The sequence below is a fragment of the Carlito syrichta genome, unplaced genomic scaffold, assembly GCF_000164805.1.
Source record: "Carlito syrichta isolate Samal-C Ts95f unplaced genomic scaffold, Tarsius_syrichta-2.0.1 Scaffold246489, whole genome shotgun sequence".
NCBI classification, from domain to species: domain Eukaryota; kingdom Metazoa; phylum Chordata; class Mammalia; order Primates; family Tarsiidae; genus Carlito; species Carlito syrichta.
The window spans coordinates 73,071-80,565 of NW_007190585.1; positions in this window are offsets into that span (position 1 = coordinate 73,071).

The following is a 7,495-nucleotide window of genomic DNA, read 5'->3' on the forward strand; positions in this document are numbered from 1 at the left end:
CTCCCCATCCCCAGACAGATATTTACTACCATTAATCCCATCTCCCTTCCCCTTCCCCCACCATAGTTTCCCACCACTGTCAGTCATTTTCTTATGGTAATATGTTGGATGATCAAGGTCCACTATATGAGTGAGAATATGTGATACGCAGATCTTTGTTTCTGTGAGAGGTTACTCAGTATTATAGACTCTAGTTCCATTCAGGTTGCTGCGAAATTCGTGATTTTGTTCTTTTTTATGGCTGCGTAGTATTCCATTGTGTATATGTACCACATTTTTAAAATCCAGTCCTTTTTTGATGGACAGCATGGTTGGTTTCAGGTTCTTGCTATTGTGAACAATGCTGCAATAAACATTCATGTGCAGGTATCTTTTTGATAGAGTGCCTTAAGTTCTTCAGGGTATATTCTCAGTAGGGGGATTGCAGGGTCATATGGGAGGTTGATATTTAGAGCTTTTAGGAATCACCACGCTGCTTTCCACAGAGGTTGCACTAGTTTACACTCCCACCAACAGTGAAGAAGAGTTCCCTTTCCACCACACCCTCTCCAGCAACTGTTATTTTTTGAGTTATTGATAATTGCCATTCTGACTGGAGTTAGGTGGTATCTCAGTGTGGTTTTGATTTGCATCTCCCTGATGATTAGTGAGGTTGAACATTTCTTCATGTGTCTGTTGGCTGCTTGAATGTCTTCCTTTGTGAAGTGTCTGTTAATATCTTTTGCCCATTTTATAATGGGGTTGTTTGTTTTTTTCTTTTCAGCACGTTTGAGTTCCTTGTAGATCCAAGATGTTAAGCCTTTGTCAGACCTGGAGTTGGCAAATACTTTTTCCCAGTCTATGGGCTGCCTCCCTGCTCTCTTGATGGTTTCTTTGGCTTTGCAGAAGCTTGTTAATTTAATGAGGTCCCACTTGTCTATCTTCTCTCTTATGGCCTGTGGGTTTCGGGTTTTGTTCAGGAACTGGATGCCAGTTCCAATTTCCATGAGGGTATGTCCTTCCTTTCCTAAGGTTCTTATGGTTTGAGGTTTTACATTTAGGTCTCTGATCCATTTGGAGTTAATTTTTGTGTATGGGGATAGATAGGGGTCCTGTTTCAATCTTCTGCATGTGGTCAGCCAGTTTTTCAAATGTGGTCCATCTTAAAATGTGTGCCAACTATAGAGAGTGGACCCTCGAAAGAGAGGTTGTCTAGAAGTGACCATTGAGTATCTGAGCATAAGCAATCACCTTGTCATATTTATTGTTGTTCTTAACTTGTAAATAGAAGTGGTAACTTATTCAGGAAGGAAAGATAGCTTCTTACTTTTTTTTTTTTTGAGTTGGAGTCTCACTCAGTGGCCCAGACTGGAGTGCAGTGGCCGCTCCCGGCCACCACAGCCTCACTTGCTGGGCTCTGGCGATCCTTCCACCTCATCCTTCCGAGTAGCCAGAATTACAGGCATGCGCTACCACGCCCGGCTGATTTTTTGATTTATTGTAGAGATGAGGTCTCGCTGCCCAGGCAGGTCTCGAACCTGCGGGCTCAGGCAATCCACTCACCTCAGCCTCCCAAAGGCGCGGGATTACAGGCTGAGCCACCGAGCCCGGCAGCTTCTTACTTTTATTTCCTAATTTATATAAAACTTCAAGCTTAAAAGAATTACATTATTTATTATTCTGCATATTCCACTTAGTGGAGTAGATTCAAAATAATCACTCAAGGGATAAGCCAGGTAAATGATGGTTAAGCTTGATGGAGACCTGGAAATGTCATGTGGATCACAGATTTTAAGTCTACTTGAAAATTTTACAGTGTTTTCTGCTTTTCAAGATTTCAGAGAAACAAACTCCCTCAGTCATTGGGCCAGTATTAAATAACTATTGTTATTATAAGATTCTTTCTTACATCTAAGTTCCAGAACTCATGGGCTCAAGAGACAGGGATTGTAGTCTCAGCTCCACAAGTATGTGACTGTAGATTCAAACACAGATGTGGTGAAGATAGAGAAAATCATTACAAAGAAAGTAATCATGTCACTCTGAGATTTGCCACCATTAGCTCTTTCAGGACATTAATTCCAGGTATTTTACTTTAGCAGCTCAGTTTCTAGGCTAAACAACTCACTTTACCTCCTTTGGTTTTTTACCTACAGAATTTTGGAAAGCCAGAAAGCTGGCCTTTGTAATTTTAAAAATCTATGCAGTGGCTACCTTTATTGCTTCCTGGCTGAATTATTTTCTATTCTGTATTTTATTTTTGCATTGTCATTGGTCTGGGCTATACTCATCCATTGTTTAGTTATTCTTTTCCATCTCCATGTTCAACTCCCATTTCCCTTTCCCAGTCCATGTACAACTCACCTAATGTGTTTAATGTGTGTGTGTGTGTGTGTGTGTGTGTGTGTGTGTGTGTGTGTGTGTTTGTGTGTGTGTGTGTGTACAATTTGTCTTTTTATGCTAGAAACAATTGAATTATTCTTTTATCTATTTTTAAGTGTACAGCAGATTATTGTAAATCTAATTTTATCATTTTCCTATAAATGCTGTCTGCAGTGTTCTATGTTGAATAGAAGTCTTTGATTTTAACATACTCAATGTATCAAACATTTATCTTATGGTTTCACTTTTGAGATTTTGTTTTAAAAAGTTCTTCCCCCAATCCACATTCCATCCCCAGATCACAAATGTATTTTTCTACATCTTCCATTATCTTTTAATTTATAGGTATTATTGCAAACTGTGTATGATCTTGTATACATTTTTTCAGTGGATGTAAATGCCATTGTGTAGTATATCTTATTTGCCACTCAGCACTGTGTTCAAAAGCTCCATCTAGCCCATTGATTATTTCTGTTACATAGTACTCCATGATATGCATCAACTCTCCGAGTATCTCTAACTCCCCACCATCGCAAACCATGCCATAGTGAACATATGTGTACCTGAACTCATGAAAGAATTTATTTGAGATCTCAAATCAGGATGAAATTTGCTGGGGCATGGGGGAATGAATCAAACATAACTGTTTTCGGTTAGTTACCTAGAATGAGGGTACAAATCTACACTCCTACTTGCATGAGATTTCCTATAGTTCCAGTCCCCACCAGAACTTGGCATGGTATTGCTTTCTAAATCTTGCTAGTTTCATAGGTACAATGTGATATTTCATTGTTTTAAAAATTTTGCATTTTTGCAATTAGGAATGGGTTGAGCATTTTTACATATGCTTATTATCTTTTGGGTTTGTTATTATGCAAGTTGCCTATAAATATCATTTGCCTATTTTTCTACTGGAGTTGCTGGGTTTTTGTTGTTTTCCAGAGACCTTATATATTTTTAGGTATTAACTTTTTGTCAATTTTAAGCATTGAAAATATTTTCTTCGGTTTTATTTTTTCCTATCAATGTCTGTGATGTTCTATGTTGAATAGAAATCCTTAATTATATATATTCAAATATATATATAATTTGAAATCTTGCTTTAAGATTTCACTTTTGATATTTTTTTTAAAAGTTCTTCCTTCAATCCACTCTCCAACCCCAAGTCACAAATGCATTTTTCTACATCTTCTATTACAGTTATAGTGTTACCCAAAGTTCATGTGCTGGAAACCTAATACCCAATACAACAGTGTTTAAAAGTGGGATAGTCAACACTCTACACTCATGAATGAAATAAAGCCATCATGGGAGTGAGTTCCTATCACAAGAGTAGGTTTGTTATAAAAGCAAGTTCAGTTCCCTCTTGCGAGCACTCTTTTTCCCTCTCTCTTCTCTCCCCTCTCCTCTTCCTCCTCCTCCTTCTCCTCCTAATCTTCCTCTTCTTTTTCTCTCTTCCTCTCTCTCTCTTTCTCTCTCTCATCTCTCCCTCATATGCATGCTCTTTTTCCCTTCCACCTTCTGCCATGGGATATGCAGTATAAAGGCCCTCACCAGATGAGGGCCCATTGACCTTAGACTTCTCAGCTTCTGGAACTGTAAGAAGTAAGTCTCTGCTCTTCAGAAGTTACCTAGTCTCAGGAACTCTACTGTATCTGCACAAAGTGGACTAACACAGTTGCCTTTCATTTAATAAAACTACCTTTCTTAGCTCCAAAAAAAGAAAAAAAGAATCCATCTGTTGTCCACATTGTATGTATTTTTTCTTAGGGATTCAGGTTTTTGTTGTTGTTGTTGTTTTGTTTTGTTTTTTGAGTCAGGGTCTCACTGTCACCCAGGCTGGAGTGCAGTGGCATGATCACAGCTCACCACAGCCTCGATCTCCTGGGCTCAAATGATCCTTCTGCCTCAACCTCCCTAGTAGCTGGGACTACAGGCACATACCACCACACCCAGCTAATTTTTACATTTTTTTGTAGATACAAGGTCTCACTATGTTGCCCAGGCTGGTCCTGAACTCCTTGGATCAAGCGATCCTTCTACTTCAGCCTCCCAAATTGCTGAGATTATCAGGCATGAGCCACTGTGTCTGGAAAGGATTCTGTTTATTTATTTTTAAAATACTTTTTATTGATGCATAATAGATGTACATACTTTTGGGGGTATATGTGATAATTTAATATGTTCATATAATTTGTAAAGATCAAATCAGTGTACTTGGGATATCTATCGCCTTAAATATTTGTCTTCCATTTATGCTAAAAACATCTGAGTTATTCTCTTTTACCTATTTTGAAATGCACAATAAATTATTGTAAGCCATAGTCAGCCTACTGATCTATCAAACACTAGGTCTTATTTCTTTTATCATACCATACATTTGTACCTATTAATCAACTTCTCTCTTTTATTTTATTATAGGAATGTGGGTACAAGTGAGGATTAACATAGACTGCATGCACGTGAAGTTTGGGCCTCCAGCTGGCCCTCACTTCCCAGTTTGGGGCCAGACACCCTTTATATTTTTACCTGCCCCCTACTCCTGGCGACTGTTACTCCCTCCCTTGTGCTAATGTGATTAATGCTCTGGGACCGCTTATGAGTAAGAGCATGCGGTATTCAGTTCTTTGTTTCTGTGATAGATCACTAAATATGATGGTCTCCAACTCCATCAAATTGCTGCAAAGTCTGTGATTTTGTTCTTTATGGCTGAGTAATATTCCATCATATATATGTACCACATTTAAAAAATTCAGTCCACTTTTGATGGGCAGTAGGGTTGGTTCCATGTTTTTGCTGTTGTGAATAGAATGGCAATAAACATATATGTGCAGGTGTCCCTTTTATAGAACAATTTGTGTTTCTCTGGGTATATTCCCAGAAAAGGGATTGCTGGGTCATATGGAAGGTCAATGTTTAGTTCTTTTAGGAACACCACACTGTTTTCCACAGAGGTTGAACTAGCTTGCATTTCCACCAACAGTGTAGAAGTATTCTCTTTTCTCTGCACCCGCACTAGCATCTGTTGTTTCTTGACTTATTAATGATAGCCATTCTTACCAGAATTAGGTGGTACCTCATTGTAGTTTTGATTTGCCTTTATCTGATGATTAGTGATGCTGAGCATTTTTTCATGTATCTGTTGGCTGCTTGTATGTCATCTTTTGAGAAGTGTCTGTTCATGTCTTTTGCCCACCTTTTAATGGGGTTGTTTGTTTTTCTTTTAGTTTGTTTGAGTTCCTTGTAGATTCCAGATGTTAGGTCTTTGTCAGATGCATAATTTTCAAATATTGTTTTCCCCTTCTGTGGGCTGTTGCTTTACTCTCTCGATGATTTTTTTTTTTTTGCTGTGCAAAAGCTTTTCAGTTTGATAGGGCTCACTTGTCTATCTTAACTTTTATGGCATTTGATTTTTGGGACTTGGTCAAGAATTTGTTGTCTACTCCGATGTGCATAAGGGTGTTTCCTATGTTTTCTTCTAGGGTTCTTTTAGTTTGAGGTGTTACATTTAGGTCTCTGGTCCATTTTGAGTTGATTTTTATATATGGTGCTAGGTAGGGGTCCAGTTTCATTCTTCTGCATGTAGTCAGCCAGTTTTCCCAGCATGATTTGCTAATTATGGTCTACTTTCCCCTGTGCTTGCTATTGGTGACTTTGTCAAAGATGAGTTGGTTGAAAGTCTATTTTTGTTTCCAGAATCTCTGTCCTGTTCCATTGGTTTATGTGCCTATTCTTGTACTGATAACAGGCTGCTTTGGCTACTGTTGCCTTGTAATAAAGTTTGAAGTCTGGAAGTGTGATACCTCCTGCTTCATTCCTTTTGCTAAGGATTGTTTTGGCTATTCATGGTCGTTTATGTTTCCATATGAATTTCCGTTGCCATTTCCAGGTCTGAGAAGAATGATGTTGATAATTAGATGGGTACTACATGGAATATGTATACTGCCTTGGGTAAGATGGAAATCTTGACACTGTTGATTCATCCATGAGCATGGAATATTTTTCCATTTGTTTGTGTCATCCTTGATTTCTTTGAGCAGTGTTTTGTAGTTCTCATTGGAAAGGTCTTTCAGTTTTCTGGTTAGGTGGACTCCAAGGTATTTCATTTTTGTATGTGGCTATTATGGATGAAATTGTTCTTTTTATTTGGTTCTCTGCCTGCTTGTTGTTGGTGTATAAAAATACACCTGACAGCCGGGCTCGGTGGCTCAGCCTGTAATCCCGCGCCTTTGGGAGGCTGAGGTGAGTGAATTACCTGAGCCCGCGGGTTCGAGACCCGCCTGGGCAGCAAGACCTCATCTCTACAATAAATCAAAAAATCAGCCGGGCGTGGTAGCGCATGCCTGTAGTTCCAGCTACTCGGAAGGCTGAGGCAGAAGGATCGCTGGAGCCCAGCAGGTCGAGGCTGCGGTGGCCGGGAGCGGCCACTGCACTCCAGTCTGGGCGACAGAGTGAGACTCCAACTCAAAAAAAAAAATGCACCTGACTTTGTATGTTGATTTTGTATCCTGAGATTTTACCAAAGTCGTTTACCAGTGCAAGGAGGTTTTTGACAGACTTCCAAGGTATAGAATCATATCATCAGTAAAGAGGGATAGCTTTACTTCCTGTTTACTTATTTGGATACCCCTGATTTCCTTCTCTTGCCTGATTACTCTAGCAAGGACTTCCAGCACTATGATGAGCAGGAGGGGTGAGAATTGGCATCCTTGTCTAATCAACTTCTCTTTGTCTTCTACCTCCCCCCCAGCCTTCCCAGCCTTGGTAGTCACCAATCTACTTGCTATCTTTGTGAGATCCACTTTTTTTTAGCTCCCACATATGGGTGAGAACATGTGATATTTGTCTTTCTATGCTTGACTTATTTCATTTGACATAATGGCATTCAGTTCTATCCATGATGCTGCAAATGACAGGACTTCGTTCTTTTTTTAAATAACTGAATAATATTCCATTGTGTATCTATACCGCATTTTCTTTAATCATTAATCCTTTGTTGGGCACTTAGATCGATTCCATCTTGGCTGTTATGGATAGTGCTGTAATTTCCATGTAATAAACATGAGAGTGCAGACATTTCTTTGATATACTGATTTCCTTTCTTTTGGATATATGCCCAGTAGTGTAATTGCTG